Below are 21,714 nucleotides of genomic sequence, written 5' to 3'. Positions count from 1 at the left end.
TTTTCTGTTCTACTTTCTAGGAAATTTTTGCAAGATTATATCCCAATCCTACTACTGGGATTTGGTACATCAATTTTTAATATGCAAGGGATCTTTCTGGCTCTTTGAATCTCTTTCCTTTTCATATAAACTCCCATTTCTATTTTAGGTGTGTATTATCTTCTCTTATGTCCTGAGACTATCATTTTCAAAGTTGTTTTTTTTTTTTTGGTAACTTTTATTTTCCCCAAGTATCTTAGTTTTCTTTTCTCTCATTGTGTTTCATCTGTGTGTTTTGTATTGGACTATTTTCAGACATCTGGGAACCCTGGGCTTCCAAATGTTGACCTGATGCATTCTCCATCCAAATTTTGTTACTGTCATCTTTTACTGTGTTGTTGGCCTTCTCTCCTTAGGTTTGTGTCTTCATTTAATCTTTGCTATCACTTTTGTGAGCATTGAGAGTAACCAGAAACCTGCTGGGCTGAGGAGGAGGATGACTATATTTACCACTTCTTAAGCAGCATGTTTCTTATTTCCTCTATCCTAAGGTCGTTTTGGCAACCCCTACCAATGTAACAGCAAGAGCATTCATTTTGGCACTTACTGAAAGAAGAAACAAGAATTCTTTCTTTCAACCCCAATGCAAATCCAAGAATCTATGCTAAGATTAGTCCGTAAAATGTGTTTGTCCAGACCTCCTGACACATAAACAGAGAGACTGACTGCAAACTGGTGGTCTGTGATTGTCTACACCATGGCCTTGGCCATGGTTATTTAGGCAATGGATCTTTGGCTAGGCTGTCTCCTCAGTCATTGGCTTTGGAACCACATGTAGTCCTGCACCTGCTGTGGCCTGTGGAGAAGAAAGCCTCACTGTCTTCCTCATAATCCTCCTAAGTCACAGCTTCTGCTTTATAGCTACCTCAGGTTCCATGGGACACTTTTCACCCTGAGACCAGACATCTTTGACCCATGAATTTCTCAGATCACACTGAGTAATAAAGACCATAAAGCTTGTTTTCTACAACTTCCTATGGAAGGATCCCAGACTCCCTATGGAGATGACCAGCTTCAGTTTTTTTGCAGGAAATGCACAAGATGAGCCAGGAGCATCTTTTAATTATAAAAGGAAAGAACCATGCAAACATAGAATGATGGAACATGCCAAATAGATAGTGCTTTCAGTGACCAAAGCTGAACAACACTGTAAATACCAAAGCCCTGAACAGATCCCAGAGTGCACACTAACACACATGAAAATATAAATAAGGGAATGGGAGGGAAGAGAGATGGTGCAGAGAAATGCCACCTAGAATCCAACTCTGGACCCTGCCAGTGGTATGTTGAGATACACTGAGGTCATATATTTTGCCTAAAATATCTGACCCCCAAACATTTTATTGCTGTAATTGACCACTAAAGGGACTAGCACAGGAGACAAAGTGCCTGTCTCTAATGTACCTAGCAATGTAGATGACAATCTCACTTGACCCTCACCTGACAAAGAGAGCTGGCTCCTGTGACAAGTCCCCTAGAACATATCTGAAAGAAGAGTTCTGTTTTTAATCAGATGGTATCCATTCATTCAAGATGGTTGGCAAAGTGGGGGAGAGGGTGTGGGCATTTGTTGAGAATATAAACACTGTAGAAGAAGGGACTGAAATGTGCACTTACCTCTCTCTCTCTCTCTCTCTCTCTCTCTCTCTCTCTCTCTCTCTCTCTCTCTCTCTGTATAAATACACAAGGATACATGTTAAATATTCCTTCTCTTTACTTTTTGAGGCAATTCTATAGAATCCTGTCCTCCAGGCAGGACATAGTCACTGCCATCTGGAACTCAAAACTGTTTTTGAGACCTGCAGGAGACACATGACACTGAGTTTAATAACATTTCTTCACAGAAATGGGCAGGAGAAGGGTCATCAGGTCCTTGCTTTATATTATAGCCATTCACTTCCTCCTGCTCAAGCTCCCAACTGCATTCAATCCTGCCCCAGCTTCACATGGTCCAGGAAGATACCAGAATGTGTAGGAGGTGGAAGAATGACTGGTTCTGGGAAGTCCTTTCATGCAGCTTTGGGGGGGCGGGTTTCCATATGCAGCCTCTTTTGGAGTCACCCATGCTTCTGTGAGTAACTCCTCACTCTCACTTCCATGAGAAACCCTTCACTCACCCTCCAATGAGGAACCCCTCAATGTCATTCCTATGAATAACCCATCACCCCACTCTTGTGAGGAACTTTACTCACACTTCTACAAGGAACCCTTCACCCATATTTCTGTGAGGAAGCCTTCACCTAAGCTCCTGCTAGGAACCCTTCACCCACACTTCTATGAGAAACACCTCACCCATACTTCTGTGAGGAACTACCCTCCTGTCTCTACCTCCCCAGGGTTGGGAGGACAGTGTGCACCATCATCACACCTGACTGTTTCCTCTAACTCTCAAAGGAAGTACTATGTGTCCAGAGGTTAAACTTTCTTCAGTGGGACAAGGAATCAGAAAGGACACAGTGTGTAGAGATAGATCTGGTAGAGATATACTCTGCATATTTGGCAGAGAATGAAGATAAAGGAATGCAATGCCAGCAAGACATGCTCCAGGTGAGCATGGAGGGAGTATACAGGTGACAGTAGTTCAGCTACAGGCTGGGCAGGAGGGCTCAAAGGCATGAAGGAGAGGTCCAGAGTTGTAAAGGATGGAGGACTGGTGACAAAAGGCAAGGTTTTTTGTTTGTTTATTGTTGTTGTTTTGCTTCTGGTTCTGATGAAGGAAAGAAAGGTGACAAAAGGCAAGGTTTTTTGTTTGTTTGTTGTTGTTGTTTTGCTTCTGGTTCTGATGAAGGAAAGAAAAGAGACCTGGGCAATGAAAGAAGAAGCTGAAGGTAGCTGAGGATTGAGAAGTACAGCTCTGCTGCTAGGACCAGATGAGCTCCCACCTACACTCTCAAGAAGGGGAAGGACTTAGCATAGCATCCCATTATAGAGCCTCTGTACTTGAAATAACTTGGGAATACCGTATGAGAGAGGAAGCTACATCAACAAGGACTAGGGTTTTAAAGATACTTATGGCTTGAGTATAGTAGCTGTGAATAAAACCCAAAAATAGCTAATATTTAATTATCATAAAACTGATAGAAAATATTATTTGAGCTAAGTAGCCTTCAATATAGTTCAGAAAATTTGTCAAACTTAAGCAGAAAATGAAACATGCTGAGAAAATGAAATACAAATTTATATCATCACATGTGATAAAAATTAAGAATATAGAGAATAAATACTAAGTACATTTGGAATAGAATCAAATGATTACTTGACCATAAAATATAAGGCCTGCCTAAATCTCATTAGAAATTGCTAAAAAAAAAAAAAAAAAAAAAGAAAAAAATATTATTGAGCCGGGCGGTGGTGGTGCATGCCTTTAATCCCAGCACACGGGAGGCAGAGGCAGGCGGATCTCTGTGAGTTCGAGGCCAGCCTGGTCTACAGAGCGAGATCCAGGAAAGGCGCAAAGCTACACAGAGAAACCCTGTCTCGAAAAAAACCAAAAAAAAAAAAGAAAAAAAATATTATTGAAAAATATCCCTTCTACCTTTTTTCCTTCAATGTAGCTTATAAAATTTAGTGAAAACAATTATGGATAATAAAACTTGGGACATATATGGTGATATTTAGAATGTGAAAGAAATATTAAACAGCAAAGAATGCTTGTATTTTAGAATGTTTCATGTTTTTTAATAGAATGCCACATGTTCAAAGCTGAACTTGGTCATGGAATCATGGTATTTAATTCTTAAGTTTTAATCTTGTTTGTTTTGAAGCTTTATACTTTATTTATTCTTGAAAGTCATAAAGCACTGTAGGTCAACATCAGAAAAATCCCATTATTAGTCATGATAACATGGTGGATAAGATGGAATTTCTTGTCTTTTTCCAATACCACTTTCTTTGGTGTTCTGAATTATCTTTGATTTGTTTTCTCATTTTTATTAGTTACTTGGGAATTCTGCACAATGCATTTAATCATATTCACCTTCTCCAACCCCTCTAGAGAAATCCCCCTTTGCTACTATGCTGGTCAGTTTTTCGTCAACTTGACATAAAATAGACTCATTTGGGAGGAAAGAACCTTAGATGAGGAATTGCCTCCATCAGATTGACTTGTAGCCAACTCTGTGGGACATTTTCTTGCTTTATGATCGATTGGGGGTAGGAAGCAAATGGGGTAGATGGTCCTGGGTTGTATAAGAAAGCAAGATGGGGGCTAGAGAGATGTCTAAGTGGTTAAGAGCACTGGCTGCTTTTTCAGAGGACCCAGGTTCAATTCTTAGTACCCACATGGCAGCTCACAACTATCTGTAACTCTAGTTCCAGAGGCTCCAACACCTCACACAGACATGAATGCAGGCAAAACACCAATGTACATGAAATAAAAATAAATTAATTAAACAAACAAACAAAAAAGCAAGATGAGCAAGCCACAGGGGGCAAGTCAGTTAGATAGATGTATTTCTCTGTGGTCTCCACTTCAATTCTTGCCTCTAAATTCTTCCTTGGAGTTTTTTACTTGACTTCCTTTGATGACGGACTGCATAAACTAATAAACCTCTTTCTCTCTGAGTTGCTTTTGCTCATTGTGTTATCACAGCAACAGAGAAGTAAACTAAGACATGTATCAACCCAACATTGTGTCCTATTGCTTTTAAATCTAACCCATTAAGTACAGTTTGTGATATCCTTATACTCTTAGGTATGGTGTTATCTTCTAGAGTATGGTTCACCATACTCTACCAGAAGTCACACTCTTAAATAAAATGGAAGTTGACTCTTCCAGCAGCTATCAACTGCCAAGAGGTCTTTAGCTAGGGGTGGGACTTAGTGCTCAACCTTCCATTTCAGTTCTGGGATTTTGTCTGGTTTAGGCTTGTGCAGTTCTTCTATATGCTGTCTAATCTACTGTGAACTCATATTTGCAGCTGACATGTTGTGTCCAGAAAATAGTTTTCTTATAGTCATCCATCTCTTCTGGCTCCTACAGTCTTTCCACTCCTCCTTCCACAATGATCCATGAGCCTTGGAAAGAGCAGCTAAAGATGTCCCATTTAGGGATGAGTAGTCTACAGTTTTTATAGGATGCTCCCATCTAATTTCTAGATTAGTAAGCAAACTCTCCAGAGACAAGGAATGAAACACATCCCAGTCAGAAACAGAGGACTGAGAGTGTTCTTTCTGCATTCACCCTAAAGACACAACACCCTCTCATTTCTAAACTGTTGAGTTGCCAACAGATCTCCCAGAACATTTTAGAGGTTTGTAAAGTTTGAGAACAGAGAGCTGTGTAAGAGGCAGGCTACCAGATCACCCATGCTGCTAGACCTTCTCAAAGGTATTCTGCATTTCTAATGACAGTATGAGCAATTAAGTGGATGTAAACATTCTCTGTGGTGTCCTTGAGTGCTTACTCCCTGTAATATGCTTTCTCTAGGTTTAAAATGAAACATGGATAAATAATTTTTGCTCTGGGATAAATTATCCATTTGTCAAATCAGTCTAGTTTAAGTAGTCTATTGAGAAGCGTAAACAAGAAACTTGACCCCTGATAAGATGGTGGAAGAGGAAGAGGTAACAGGAACCCACCATGAAATTTATCCAGAACCTTGCAAGCCTCTATAGAGGCTTTACTGACCAGCCAACCCCCCTTTTCTTCTTGGAGACACAGTCTAAGCATAACAAGGTAAATTAAGATTAATTGAAATTGAAGTTGTGTATAAAATCTGATGTTTTTCAGTATTGCTTTGGGTTCCTCTCCTGAGTGTAATATTCTATCAGAGTATGGTTCAGTATGGATTGGCCACTTACAAGATGAACCCTAGTAATCAATGCCAAGGACTTTGTTACGCTGAAATTTTTTTCTCTGCCTTTTTGAAAATGCCTTAGTTAGAATGTCATTTTTCTTTTCTTTCTTTCTTTTCTTACCAAAAGTACTCATTTACTCAGTTAGTCAACACACTGAGTAGTCTCCTCACCATCTCATGCCAGGTTCTATACACTGATGGGTAGACAAATACTACATGACTCTTTGTTGTATCCTCTCTGCTTAGTCTGAGAAAAGTACTGTGGGAAATTCAAAGAAGACCCAAGGAATGTGTGTGTAGGTGGTCCCATGGGTCTGGAAGAGAGTGAGTGTATGTGTGTCCATCCAGGTGTGGAGGTGCAGAATTGATGGTGACGGACCCCTTGGTGTATTTACACATGAAAATTGGGGAATGTTTATGGAATTATCTAAGACATCTAGAGCAGATATTTTTACATTCAGCACAAAAGACCCTACAGAGCTCAAGTAGTAGTGAGGGCAGAGAGTGTATCTAGATAGTGAATGAGACAGATGGCAACAAAGGTAAGAACATCTGCTGGATGTGCAGCAGCACTGTGTTGACAGGATACAACCAAAAAGTAAAGGGAAGGGGAGAATAATGCTTAGTTGCCATCCCCTCTGATAATTGTGCTATAGTCCAGCTAGGGAAAAATGGAAATAAACGAGACAAGTAATTGTAAAGAAAAAACTAAACTTTTCATAATCACATCAGACACTAGAGTATTTGATATCGTGGAGATTAAGAAGCATTACAAAAGTGCTGATGAAAAATGTCAGTTCACTCATTTGTTCCATCCAGTATGGGTGTTTGATGTAGAGAAAAAGAAGAAAGAGGTGTTATCTGAGACGAAACACCCAGCCTGCCATCATGAATCTGAGTTGGAAATGTCAGTATAAGCTTGGAAGATGTTCTGTGCTTTAGCTGTGCTGCTTGGATTAGTTGGATGGATGATGAAAGTATCCCAGCAGCAAAGAGTGAGTCACCCAGACAGCCCTCTAGACAGGCTCTTCCCAGCAGGAGTGGAGCCTCCCCAGAAGGCAGAGCAGAGAGGGGACAGGGGCATCTGAAACCCCTGGAAGAAAATAGAAGGCCACTGAGATGACAAAATTCACAGCCTGGGTCCAGAACAGTCTGATGAGGCCCCTACTGACCATGGGTCAAACAGCTTGAACTTCCATTCTGACATTAGCAACTGGGACTTACTAATTCTATCTGAACACACTTATTAAGATAAATTCAAAAGTCCAGTCAGTTGCTCTCCAAGTTAATAACCTTCACAACAGCAAGTAAAAGGGAAAACTGAAAAGCTTACAAACTTTTCCTGCCAGGAAGTAAGTATAGAGAGGGAGCATTTTTCCTTCTAGATACATTCCCTCTCAGACAGGAGAAAAGAGTAATAAATCTAGATTGTTGGCCTTTTGCAACCTCCACTGAATACATATATCTCATTTCTGAGTACCAAGACCCAAGGCATCACTGATGTGTGGCAAACTGTGACCTTGCTAGTGGTAACAGCTCAGCAGGAACACACTGAACAACACCGAGTGTGTGAAGTTAGGGTGTGGCACAGCGAGACAGTTAATCTGGGGATAGTGAAGTGACCACAGAAGGGTCTGGAAGCATGCTAGCAGACCTTCTGTTCTGATCAGAGGTGACTGGTGGTTTGCTTGTGGTGACTCATGACATCAGCCCTTGTTCCATGTTATTTCCTACCTCTGTGCTTTATTATCTATCTGTGTTTTATTTTACAACTTTAATAAACTCAAAAGACAAAACCATAAAAGACTTACATATTTGTATTTTGACATTTGCAAGAGATTAAGATTGAAATAAAATGGCATTAGCTCATGCTGGCATGAGTTGTGTGTGTTCTAAACTATGGGCACATTCACTTACATAGAAAAACAAGGAAAGATAGATCACCCTAAGTATACCACAACAGAAATATCCGCTGTTAACATGTTATTTTCCTTGTTTCAATTTCCTCAAACAAATTTAGCATTGAATATAAGTCTTTCTCTTGATGTGCTGTTAGGTTTTGTCAACTTGACATGTGGGAAGAGAGAAACTTAACTGAGGAATTGCCTCCATCAGATTGACTTGTGAGTGTGTCTGTGGGGCATATTCTTAATTCTTGATTAGTTTGAGAGGGCACAGCTCATTGTGGGTGGTGCCATCCCTGGGCTGTTGGTCCTGGGTTACAAGAAAGCAAGCTGAGCAAGCCATGGGAAACAAACCAGTAAGCAGCACCCCTCCATGGTCTGCTTCAACTCTTGCCTCCAGCTTCCTGCCCTGACTTCCCTCAGTGATGGACTGTTACCTTTCTTTCCCATGTTGTTTCTGGTCACTGTTTGGTCACAGCAATAGAAATCACACTAGAACCAGATTTCCCATGTATTTTCATTCTCCTTCTTCACATTATTCCTCCAAAGAGGAAATTACCATCGTTGCTTATAGCCATAACACCAACAGCACCCTTCAGCCTTTCTGTGTGTCAAGTCTGCCCCATCCCTCAACGCAATCTCACAAAAGCAGATACTCTTGTCACATTGCCTTGCTGAGTCAAAGAGAGAGAGACAGAGCAGCTGAATAGCTTTCCTGTGGTCTCATAACTGAGTGGATGACAGGGTGACCCAGCAGAGTACAAAGGGGAAAATAGCACCCATTCAAAATGTGGCTTCCCTTTCTTTCTCACAGGTCTAGGTGTTATAGACTGTGTTAGGTTCTCTACACCTGCACACCAGTGACCTTCTTCACTGCTGTGACCGAAGACCTGACAAGAAGCAACTTAAGGAAGGAAGGTTTTATTTTGCCTCACAGTTTAAGGGACACAATCCATCATGGTGTGGGAGGCCTGGTAGCAGGAATGTGAGGCAATGGTCACATTGAATCACCAGGCAGGAAGCAGAGGGAAAATGAGCACATGCAGTCAGGTCAGGCTATCAAACATCAAGTCCTGTCCCAGTAACCCACTTCCTCCAGTGATGCTCTATCTCCTATGTGTCTCACCACCTTCCCAAATATCACCACCATCTGAGCACCAAGTATTTCAGCACATGAGCCTGCCAGAAGCATTCTGTATTCAAATCATAGCACCTGGCTATATGGTCTGCATTGAAAAAAAATATTACTAGTTAGAATGTGTAGGTAAATTTGAATGTAAATCCTGGGCCCAGAGGGACATAGTTCTTAGAGCACCTTACTTCCCTTGTAAATTGGAACTGTTATGAAAATAATTAAATCCTCCAACCCCTTGGCTGAAGTCAGTTACTGAATCATGTTAAGGGGTATGGCATGGCTTCTTCCTGGCCCCTTTATATTAAATACAAAGATTAAAGAGCCTGCAATATTAGTGTTCTTCTCTTAGTTCTATACATGGAAGCAGAAAGATGGCTCCAGTGGTATTTATTGCCCTTTCAGAGGACCTAAGTTCAGTTCCCAGCATCCATTAGATAGCTCACAACTCCTGTAACTCCAGTTCTAGGGGTCAGATGCCTCTGACTCTACAGGTATCTACACATATATGGCATACACTCACATAGACACATAAATACATGCACATATGCATATGCAAATATGCACAAATAAATCTTTTTTTAAGATGTCCTATACATGTGTTGAAACATTACACAGTACTTGTGTGTATGCTTTTATATCTTAATAAATCAGAATTTTAGTTTTAAAGGATCCATGATTCTGTTTTTTTTATTTTTTACAATTATGTTTTTCAATTAAAATTGACAATTCAGTTCTGATTATTTCTTGTATCTTGGTACTAAATATTATAGGCAGACAGTATTTTCTTTTAAATGTAAAGATAAATGTATTTCATGCTAGGTAAAGGCAGGCAAATGGATCATTGTCTTCTGACTAGTGTGGCTGATGCAGAGCAGTGGGTAAGAGTGTTTGAAGACAACAACATAATACTAACTGCTTCCAAGTTGGTTGGAGAAGTTAATGAAGGATTTTAAATTCATGATGCATATTTGTCATTTCCTAGTTGTTGACAATAAGCAAGAAACTTGATTATTAAAAAGAGAATAATTCCTGTTGCGCAAGCATGCAAACATGAATTCAGATCCTCGGCACTCATGTGAAAAAGCCAAGTGTTGTAGTACATGTAACATGGTTGTGGTATGGGGTGTGGGCCAGAGATGAGCAGAGGCCTAGCTCTTTCTGGTTATCATGCTAGCCAATTGGTGAGCACAGGTTTCAGTGACAGGCCACCTTTCAAAGGACAAAGTTAGCCGGGCGGTGGTGGCGCACGCCTTTAATCCCAGCACTCGGGAGGCAGAGGCAGGCGGATCTCTGTGAGTTTGAGGCCAGCCTGGTCTGCAGAGCGAGTTCCAGGAAAGGCGCAAAGCTACACAGAGAAACCATGTCTCAAAAAAAAAAAAAAAAAAAAAAAAAAAAAAAAAAAAAAAAAAAAAAAAAAGACAAAGTTGAGAGCAATCCAGGAAGACAATGGATACCAAGGACCTTTGGTTTTCACATGTACACAAGCACGCGTGCACAGGCACACACACACTAGAGAGAGAGAGAGAGAGAGAGAGAGAGAGAGAGAGAGAGAGAGAGAGAGATCAAATCTAAGATTCCTTAATTAGATGCACCATAGCTTTAATGCAGAGGTATCTTTTTACCTACTGAGTCTCCTCACCAGTCACCCTAGTGGCTGCTGTGGGTGTCCACTCACTGTGTGCTTCCTCCTGAGCAACCTTCTCATTGCAGGCTCCTCAGTGCCCTCCTAATCTCTCTTTTACAACATTCTTTGCAGGAATGTCAAACAGAGAACCTACTCAGCATTCTCTACTAACTATAAGCAGGTCTTGCTTAGGTCCATGGGCCTTCCTGGGGTACATACAATCCCACATCCATGCAGAGCCTACACACTCATTACAATTGTCTTTAGGGGGAGTCTCTACTTCTGCTTTTCCTATTGCATCAATATCCCTAAGTTTTCACCTCTTCCAGAACTCTAGGGGCCCAAGAATGCCAGAGAGATCCTCGAGAGTTGGTTCTGTGAGGTCTAGGATTTAATGCAACTATGTTTTAATAGAATATGTGCACTGGTAGTTTCAATCATCGTGAGACAGCTTTTCTTCTGAGACTCATCTTTTAAAAACCAGTTTATTAGACATACTTTGGAAATTTCAGTTTCCCCTTTTTAAAGACTGTTTTTTTAATTATATGTACATGGGGAATGCATGTGACTGTAGGTACCTGAAGAGGCCAGGAAATAGTGTCAAATCCTCTGGATTAAAGTTATGAGTGGATGTGAGCCACCTAGTATGGGTTCTGGGAACCAAAATCTATACAAGAGTAATGCATGCTGTTTTTAACCACTGAGCAATCTCTCCAGCCGATGATGATGATGATGATTTTGATATCAGCAAGCAATTAGCAAATGTACTATACTACCCTATTTTCTAGGGTTAATTTTTTTAGTGGTTTTGGCTCTAAGAATTCTATTCTCTAAGAGTGAAGATTTCCATGTATTAAAGAAATTACATAGATGTAATAAAGAGCCAGAAGGCATGGCAATCCATCTCGAGCTACTTAAGTCTTGTCTTAAACTCACACAATTCTGGGGGATTATGACCCTGTATGGTGGTTTTAAATTCGAATGCCCCCACCAAAGGCTCATATATTTGAATGCTTGATCATCAGGGAGTGGTACTGCTTGAGAAGGATTAGGAGGTGCAGACTTCGCTGGAGTAGGTGTGGCCTTGTTGGAGGAGGTATGTCACTGGGGGTGGGCTTTGTGGTTTCAAAGTCCAAGCCAGGCCCAGTGGCTTTCTCTCTCCCTACTGTCTGTAGATCCTGGTGTGGAACTCTGGGCTATTTCTCCAGAACGATGTTTGCTGCCATGCTTCCCTCCAAGATGATAAAGGACCAAACCTCTGAAACTGTAAGCTAGCAATTAAACACTTTCTTTAGTAAGGGTTTCCCTGGTCATGGTATCTCTTCATAGCAATAGGACACTGACTAAGACACCCTGGTAGAAAGGAACAGACTAAGCTTTGACTTGTGTTAAGTTTGGGTCCTGATTGAATCGCTCACATTTCTATGCACCTGTGACTTCTGACCTTGTCATCAGATGAGACAAATGTGGGAATTATTTGAAGAAGTGCTTCCTCACCAGCCACAGGGGCCCCACTTATGAGTGCATGGTGAAATCCACGAGGCTTTTCGAACTCTGCAAAATTCTTGTTCCAGTTTCAGTTCATGCCCAGACGAGCTCTAGTGACCCAGAGGTTAAAATTTTTATTTCCTTTCATCCCTGCATTCTTAGACATCTTCAGGATGCTGATTTTAGCAGAAAAGCACTAGGTTTCTCCATGTAGGTCAGGGCTCCACCCTCAGTGAGCAGGTTACACGTTAGAAGCTCTCTCTCTGTGTCTGTCATTTCCATCTCCCCTTCCCATCTTCCTCTTTCTCACTCTTTTATCATTTTTTCTCTCTTCATTTCTCACTCTGTTTTTCATGTTTCTGACTTCATGTCTCTGTCTCTCTATGTCCATATATATCCCTGCATCTCTCTGTATTTGTCTCTCCTTGCCTTTCTCTATGCCTGTCTCTGATTTTGGACCTGCCACTGTTTTCCTGGCCTTTAATTTCCCAAACTGTGAAGTTGGTGAGCTTTCATTTGTAATTTCCCATAATATCAACAACTGTTTATGCTTTTATTTCTATTTAGAAACTAAATTCTTTTCGTAAATGATAGTCTAACCCTATGAACTAAAGTAGATTGTCTAAGTTCTACAAGTACCTAAAACAAGTGCAGAGAGTGGGGATCTGACCCACTTCTTGTGACCTCTACAAAACAGCACACTGTTCAATCCCAAATTTGAGGTCCTTTTCTGAGGAGGTTAAAGGAAACACAGCCTGACTCTTGACCACGTGCATTCAGAAATCATGCTGAGGAGGCATATCCAGGCCATGATGGATAAGATTCACTGTCAATCACCAGGTGCTTCAAAAGACAGTCTCCGAGATCCTTTAAGTGAGAGATCCAGAAGCCTGTGTGGTGGATATTGATGTCTTTGCTGGACATAAGGGAAGGTCAAGGTATGGTAGCAGAATGAAGCCCTTGGCAGTTGAAGCCTTCAAACATGGGCAATAATTGAGCATGGAAACCCTGAAGGCAGAAATAGAACAGTAATGCCTGCTTTAGGGAGCCAGAGAAACACAGGGAGCCTGAATAGAGTAAGATCTCCAAGCTCCCAAATGAAGGCTACCTTAGCCTTTCCCCATCCTGTGTGGCTGAAGGACTCCAAATATAGCCTCACTGTAAGGCTGAGTCCAGGCTGTGGAACCTGTCTAAGACTCTAGTCCCACTGCTTTATCCATGGGCCTACAATTCTGGGTGATTGCTCAGGAACCCTGTTTGTCTTGCATTTCCCTCTCCCTTATTGCTATGTAGCAGTCCTGTAGTGTTTTCACCATCAGAAACGATGCCCTCAGCCAGCACTGAATTCTCTCCTTGGTCACTCCACAGCAACTGAAGGGCCATGCAGAAGCAAAGGTAGGTAGGACATAGTACTGTGTCTTACCTTTCTGTCTCCAAACTCATACTAGACCTTGTAGTTATGTCCCAGTAACTATAGAAGCTGGTAGGCACCCATATTTACAAGGCCCTTCCTTTCCTGTCCTTGCAGAAGTCTGCCTTCTTGCAGGAGTGAAAGGAAAACTTCATCCTCTGCATAGATGAAGCACTCATCTGACATGAAACAGAGTGGAGGACACACAGTAATTTGTGACATATGAAGAAAAGCCGGGCTTGGGATTCTGGTCTTTTGGTGAAGGGAGTCTGTTTCCTATGGTTGTATCTCTGATGATTTTCTTGAATGTGGAGACTATATTTGGGAAGACGCTCTTTGGGTGTGGTGGTTGAAAGAAATGGCCCCCAAAGGGAGAGGCACTATGAGGAGTGACACTTCTTGTTGGAGTAGGTGTGGTCTTCTTGGAGGCGGGCTTTGAGGTCTCATTTATGCTCAAATTACTGCCCAGTGTCTCAGACTACTTCCTGCTGCCTACAAATCAACATGTAGGCACTGGGCTACTTCTCCAGCACCATGTCTGCCTACATGCTACCGTGTTGCACCGTGATGATAATGTACTAAACTTCTGAAAATGTGACCCCCCCCCCAATTAAATGTTTTTCCTTTAAAAGAGTTGCTGTGGTCATGATGTCTCTTCACAGCAGTAGAAACCCTAACTAAGACTTTGGGTCAACCACATGTCATATCACACTCCTGCCTGGCATTGTCTTTTGCTTCAACTAGACCATTCACCAAAAGGCAGTGAGAGGCTTACCTTCTACTTCACGTGTGGTGACATTGCATCTGTGAATTCTCCTAAAATACTGCTTGCCTCTGACTTCTAATCCAACAGTTCAGCACTAGGGGTTCAAGGAATAGCTTCTGACAGTGTTGAATATATCTTCTTTTTTATCTATTGGAATTTGAGAAAATGCAGGAAAGTCTTGAGGCCACATTGAGCATGTATCCCCTATCTGTCTCTTCATAAGTCTCTACTACATAATAGACCTCATGATATCCTGTTCCCAGAACCTAAATGAGCCTGTGTCTGATATCCACAGGGTTGGGGACCTTCCCACTATAGTATGTCTTGCTGACACATAGCTGCAGGCCTGTGTGGGACAAGATCATCTATTTTACTGATGGTCTTGCAAGGTCTCCCCTCAAAGGCACTTTTATTTTAGATGCTCTGGTTTAAAGATTGATTCATTGCCGTGATTAGATGGAGAACCTTGAATCATTGCCCAGTCAGACTCTTATTCATAGATACCAAGTTTATTTAGCTCCTAGAATTATAGACCACTCTCTTAGTCCAGACCAGAAGTTCAGTCTATCTGGACATCATGGACAATTTAATTGATTTACCACCAAATGCCACAAATAAGTCCCATCTCCCTGGGTTCTTCTTCCAAGTAAAAACTTTAGTTTTGTTTATCTACAGAAATTTGAATGTTTATTCTTTCCTTTACGGAAGCCCCATTTTTCTGCATTGGCAGAATTCATGTGTATCACTTATTGGGCATGGGTGGGGGTACGCTGGCTGACTTGAGTGGTATTATCAAGGTGACTGACAAACTTGGTACCTCATCCACTGAAGACAACACCCAAAACCATGTCACAGAGCTGATATCCTCAAGACAGACACCCACCGCTGCCCCAGTGTAAGCACCGAACATTATTTCCCTTCCCCCAAACCCAACTGCCCTACCCTGCCATGATTGCCACTGAAAAATCCTAGAGTACACTTCTTATGATAACAATGGATGGAAGACCATGTGTTCATATCTCACTGGAAGTGATGCTGGAAAACTAAGTACCCAGGTTTTTCATATAAGAGGTACTCCCTACCTACTGGTGGAGTTCAAAGGTCAGGAGGTTCTTGATGCAAGAAGGAGGTTCAGGCCATGGGAAATAATGAAAAGAGAATGCTCACTGCATAGAGGGTGAGGAGCCTGTTGACTCTGTCCTCTGAATTATGTCTGTTTCTAACTTTTCTAAGGTGGCTTCTGTGATTTTCCACATTCTCTTTCCCTAATGCTTTTCTTCAGTATTAAAAGTCTGCTAGTTACAGCAGGTGATGTTCTCAGAACAATTCGGAAAAACATGAAGTCACAGAAGGCTAATGGTCTGGAATGATCCTCTTCCTCTTTAGTGATGACACCCATATCCAAGCTGGAACTTCATTAAGAATCCTGCTGCAAGCCGCCTGTTCTGTGTTGTTCCACAGACACTTGCACTGAGACACATCACTCCTTTTCTTTAAGTACCTTGATTTGTAGGGAAGCTACATTGGTGGTGTAGGAGAAAAGAGACACAGCCACCTCAGATAAAATAAACCTGATGATAACAGTCTTTGGAGACTTTGGAAAGAACTTTTGGACAATTTGGATATTTAATATTAGGCTCCCATGTGTGAATTCAGAGTACTTACTTTTACAAACGTATAAGTAATGTTCTTAGAATCGTGGACTTGGAAGTAGGAAAAGAAACTTTTTGTCGATTATCTTAGTTTGCCAATTATAATCACCTGCAGCCTAAATCCTTCATGCTCCTTTAGATATCAGAATTATCTTTTATGGAATTTATGTGAGCATATTCTCTTCCCCAAATGACTAGCTGTATAAAATTGAAGCCACAGGATTGGAACTTGAACACTTACATGCCTGATCCTTCAGACTCCTTGGGCTGGGTGACAGGAGATTCTGTGAGAGAAGAATCTATCCAAGAAGTTTCAGAAGGGAACAAAGATTCTGTCAGGAGCCGGGCTAGGAGCCATTTGTGTGATATTTTGATCAAGAGCAGTCTGCCTGTGTCCTGAGTACCTGAGTGAAGTTAAATCGGGAGGTCATGGACTAGTTTGTTTAGCGGAAGAACATCCAAGCTAGTATGGAGAAGGCAACTGTAATTGTTAAAGCAACCTCCTAAGAGAAGCCCCCTGTGTTTCACTGGGACAATAGGAAAGGAACCTGGAGCACAAGACCCCGGAAGCCCCCTGGAAGCTCTGTCTTCAGATACATTTAAAGGAAGAAACCTTAAGTTAAAGATCTCCCTGCTCCTCAGAAGCAACTGCCTAGGGAAGTGTTTGCAGATATAGCTGTGGTCCAAGGTGGGTAGGCCACCTCTTGAGCTGGCAAGTAAACCTGGCAATGCCATCATAATACTGGTTTTGAAGCCAGGGAGGCTGGGCTCAAGGTTGAGCACCTTCCATGGAGAGCAGCTGAGGCCAAGCAATGCATGGCAGTGTTGGAGTCCCTGAAAGAAGACCCCCCTGCCACCAGAAGCTATGGTGAGAAGCTATGCAACTGAAGCTTTGGTTGTGATGGAAACCCCAGAATATTGGAGATGCCAAGACTGTGAGACAATCACCAGCATGGAGTGAAATCAGCCTGAAATCTGGGTATGCTGCAGTTCGTGAAGCTGGAAAGGTAAGGCTAGGTGATTCCTACAGAAGCCCCAAGTGATGCTCATAGAGGTGCAGGATTTGGTCTTTGCCCTGCTGGGTTATGGTTTTGCTCTGTATTGCTCTTTCCCATGGCCTGGTTCTTCCCATTTGGTTTACTCTGTGCCATTATCTGTTAGAAATACATAACTTGCTTTTTATTTTATGGAGCACTCAGTTTAGAGACTTTGGGCTAACTACTGGAACTGTTGATGACTATGGGGACTCTTCAAGCTGAACTAAATGCGTTTTATATTATAACATGGTCTTGAGCCTCCGGGCACAAGACCTTGAGGTGATGGCTTAAATGTAATATGTTTGTGGTCAATTTGATGAGGGTTGACATTTTGATGGTTAGTATTAATTGTCAACTTGACAAAATCTAAAATCACACAGAACTGTTATGGAATATTAGTTTAAGATGTGTTACATTTGTTTACGTTGTAGAATATTTGCTTAATGATACAAAGATTGCTGAACTTTTTACGTTGCATTTGTTTAATTCTACAAAGCTGTGTTACTTTGCCTGTCTAAAACACCTGTTTGGTCTAAGAAAGAGCTGAATGGCCAATTGTTAGGCAGGAGAGAGAGATAGGCAGGGCTGCCAGGCAGAGAGAATAAATAGGAGGAGAAATCTAGGCTCTAGAGAAGAAGGAAGAAGAGGAAGGAGCAAGAAAAGGAGAAGGAGAGGAGGACACCAGGGGCCAGCCACCCAGCCATGCAGCCAGCCACAGAGTAAGAAGGAAAGAAAGATATATAGAACGAGAAAGGTTAAAAACCCAGAGGCAAAGCATAGTTAAAGGGAAATGGGATAATTTAAGTTAGAAAAGCTGCCTGGAGACTAGCCAAGCTAAGGCTGGGCATTTATAAATAAGAATAAGTCTCTGTGTATTTATTTGGGAGCTGGAAAATAAAAGCCAACTACATGGAATATGGACCTTTGAGAATACACGTGGGGCATTACCTTGATTGTGTTAGTAGAGGTGGGAAGACCATCCACTGTGGGTGCTACCATTCCCTGGGCAGAAGATCCTGAACTGTGTAAGAGTGGAGAGCATGAGCACTAGCAACACACATGCATTACTCTCTGCTTCTGACTGTCGCTGTCATGTGACCATTGTTTCAAGCTCCGCCCCCCCCCAACTTCCCCTCCTTGGTGGACTGTCACCCGGAACTGTGAGCTAAAATAAAATAAAAACCCTATGTCCCCGAAGCTGGCCTTCACTGATTTTGCAAGTTAGCTCTTTTTACCTTATTCTTTTTGCTTCGCTGCTGACATACTCTGAAAGTGTTCCAGTTGGGATTAATTCCTTGTGATGAAAATGGGGCTTCTATCTCTATCATTTGCCCTATATTAATAAAATAGTGCTTATCTCATATGTTCCTAACCTGGGAAGTTATTTCCTTTGGGGGTCCCACGGCAGAGGCTGTGCTGTGTCTGTTTGTGCACAGTGCACATCTGATGTGGTTGCATCTGGAGTCCAGATTTTAACCATTTATTTCCTTGGCTATAGTAAGGCGTGCTCTCTGCGAATTTGTGTTTCCTTTAGATGTCACAGTCCCTGATCACCAATGTCAACTGCATTATTTTGTTTCTTTCTGTGACAGAATATCTGACAAAGGAAATGTAGGGAACTATTCATCTAGGCCTACACTTAAAGCTCATTGTGACAGAAAAGGCATGGTACCACCAGTGTGTGGTAGCTGGTCCCACTGTGCTCATAGATGAGAAACTTAGAAAAATGAATGCTAGGGCTCTTCCTGTTTTTCCTTTTTCCATTTTATTTAGCCCAAGACTCCAGCCCGTGAAGCCATGCCCCTCATATTTAGTCTTCCAACCTCTGTTAACCCAACCTAGAAATTCCACCAAAGTCATGCTCAGAGGTTTATCTCCTAAGTGATTTTAGATTCTGTCAAAGTGACAATCCATTTTAATCATCACAAGTTCAACCCTTGTCAACTTAACACCCAGACATATAACTTTTAAGTCATGATCTTCCACTCTTTGCCCCCAAGAGTCCGTGGCCATCGCACAATGAAAAATACATTCATTCCTTTTTCAGTATTCTCCATGGACTTTAATAGTTTCCAACAAAAGTAGAATGCATAGTCTCTTCTGAGACTCAGGCAGTCCCTCCACTGTGAGCCCTGTATTATCTAAAAATGAGTCACATACTCCCAACACACAGTGGTATACAATAAACACTCCCATTCCAAAAAAGGAGAATGGTTACATCACAGAGGAAGATCACAGAGAAGCGTGACTGAAACCCAACAGAATAAGCATTAGATCCTAGAGCTCCACGCTCAGCATTTGGAGCTTGTAAAGGAATTATCAGACTTCCAACAGCATTGGACAGCCCCACCTTTCCAGCTTTCTCACATGCAATCTCTCACTTGAACGAGATCTACTCTGTGCCTGCAGCTTTCTTTGGTGAATGTGCCATGGTCCTGGTGTCTCCAAGATCCTGGGGGCCATGACAACTTAGGTTTCCCATTCACCTATTTATACAAAGGATTTTATTTATTTATATTGTATGTATGCATGTTCTGCAGGTATACCTTCATGCCAGAAGAGGGCATAAGAGCCTATTATAGATGATTGTGAGTCACCATGTGGATGGTATGTGGGTGCTGGGAATTGAACTCTGGACCTCTGGAAAAGCAGCCAATGCTCTTAACCACTGAGCCATCTCTCCAGCCCTATGCAAAGGATTTTTACTGCCTTTTGTGTGGATTCTGGCTTGTTCACAAATCTCCTGGCCTTAGTGTCTCTCTAGAACTATGATAAAAGTTTCCATAATACTCACTCTTGCGTCTTCCATGCCAAATCCTGCCGGTGGCTCATGATGCAGCCTGGATTCCCTTGAACAGCAGTTGTAGTAGCTGCTGTATGTTGACCCTGGGGAAACATTTCCCAAGGTTTTATTAATAATATTTTTTAAATTTTTAATTAAAATATAATTATATGATTTCTTCCCTACCATTTCCTGGCTCCAACCCTCCCTATATCCCCCTTACTCCCTTTCAAATTCATGTATATATAGTAGTAATAACCTAGGTATTTATTTTTGATCAAGGAACCCCTTCAGCAGCATTCCCACTTCAGTCTCTCCTTCCAAATGAGTTTGTTTGTTCACAGCTTGGGGCTCTCCCCTGATGAGATGTTACCCGCACATCACCTTTACTATTGTCCATTGCATAATCCCCCTTGCAGACAGGCCCAGAGGTCTGTCTCCTAGGTGATTATAGACCCTGTCAAGTTGACTATCATTAACCATCATATAACCTATATAATCATGGGCAAACATAAGTGAGTCGTGAACTTCCTGTTACAAAACTCAGATAAATCAGCCTCTAGATTTGTACGGAAGCCTGTCCACTCCCTGTGTTCTCATCTTTGGGCAAATTGCATCTGAGGTAGCATGAAGTGCCCTGTCTGTGCACATGTAGAGACTGTTCCGAAGTCTAGAGAGCAGAGAGGCTGTCCTTTCTACCCACCAGGAGACACACTTTATTGTTAATTGATGCAATAAGAACACTTACCCAACTGTTAGAAATATAACCTATGGTTTACATGCATGTATCTCATATTTTAAAATTTAAGCAGTATCTATGACTTATTATTTGGAGGGCATACTTATTAGAAGGGGCTGTATATTTAAATGTATTTTCTCTTACAAATAAATAATAACAGGTAAAAGAGGTTAGCTTTTTACTTCCTAATGGAGACAGGCTTTAATTTTTGAAATGGGTTCCTAAGAACAATACACAGAATATTCTAAGTAACTTAAGAAAAATTTGATATGTGGATGCGAATAGTTTATTGTGTAGTTTAACTGTAAACTATAGGTAGGTTTTAATATAAATGGTCTTTTGAGTGTCCCCCAGTCTTCATGCACCCTGAAAGGTTTAACTATGCCTTGCTGCAGAATACTTGATTTTGCCTTTTTAAGATACCATAACATATCAAGCACACCCACATCGCGGTTGCTGAACACAGGCTGGAGCAGCTCTGTGCTCTTGCTCCACGGCATCATGCTTCCTTCACCTTCTCTTTCTTTCCTCTAAGTCATGTGTATGCTGGCCTCTCCAGCTGTGTAGACAGGCAGAGGTGGGAGGGAAGGATCCCGGTGCCTCGGACCCGACTAGAGACAGGGCAGTTATTGCTGATCAGATGAGGTTGAAGGCCACACAGTAGTGGGGTGTTGAGTGAAGATGTGCAGTGGACTCCAGGGACAAAACATCAGTGCATCAGCCTGTCATATCAGAGAGAGACACCCAGAGCACCTGGTGACCAGACCTATTGAGTCAACATTAAAATCAACACGTGCTTGCTCATTCTCTCTCTCTCTCTCTCTCTCTCTCTCTCTCTCTCTCTCTCTCTCTCTCTCTCTCTCTCTCTCTCTACACACACACACACACACACACACACACACATACACACTTGCATGCACATATACACATAGGTATACACAAGCAGTGCCCACCCTCCCACATACTTGTGTCTGTACAGAGATGTACATATGTATGAGAAAACATACCCAGATAAACCTGTGATTTAAAATAATGAAAGCTCAGTATTATTTGGGGATTTCTTTCTCCATCTAAGATAGTACTCATTTCAACCCTGAGGTGGTGTCCCCCATACCACCTGGCTGTGTAAAGCTTCCTGAAACTTTTATACTTCTGTTTTGTTGAGAGGTGCTTTGTCTTTCATAGAAAGGAAAAGAAACTCCGTGCTACACAGATTTCAGTTTTAAAGTACTCTGTAGTGACTGCACAACCTGTGGGTAGTCTATCCCCATACGAAGTATGAATGCCTGTGTGGGAAGCTTGGGACCAGTGTGGGGGCCAGAGGAGAATGTCTGCTCCC

At 41.8% G+C, this 21,714-nt stretch overlaps 1 long non-coding RNA gene across 5 annotated transcripts in view; it reads right to left on the bottom strand.

The window, feature by feature from the left end:
• LOC128115251 (uncharacterized) overlaps positions 1-21,714 on the bottom strand; it is a 52,477-nt gene that overhangs the window by 22,147 nt on the left and 8,616 nt on the right. For 4 of the 5 annotated variants that reach the window (XR_008220045.1, XR_008220044.1, XR_008220043.1 and 1 more), the window contains exons 3-6: positions 20,822-21,097; positions 19,649-19,740; positions 16,059-16,221; positions 14,175-14,312 (exon numbers count right to left, since the gene is read on the bottom strand). This is a non-coding gene — a long non-coding RNA (uncharacterized LOC128115251). The remainder of the gene's footprint in view (positions 1-14,174; positions 14,313-16,058; positions 16,222-19,648; positions 19,741-20,821; positions 21,098-21,714) is intronic. The other variant, XR_008220046.1, reaches the window with a different exon arrangement.

The sequence above is a fragment of the Peromyscus californicus genome, unplaced genomic scaffold (genome assembly GCF_007827085.1).
Source record: "Peromyscus californicus insignis strain IS unplaced genomic scaffold, ASM782708v3 Scaffold_1__1_contigs__length_55948999, whole genome shotgun sequence".
In the NCBI taxonomy this organism is placed as follows: Eukaryota; Metazoa; Chordata; class Mammalia; order Rodentia; family Cricetidae; genus Peromyscus; species Peromyscus californicus.
Note: the sequence above shows the minus strand (reverse complement) of the source record. Positions and strands in the feature narration are given on the sequence as shown.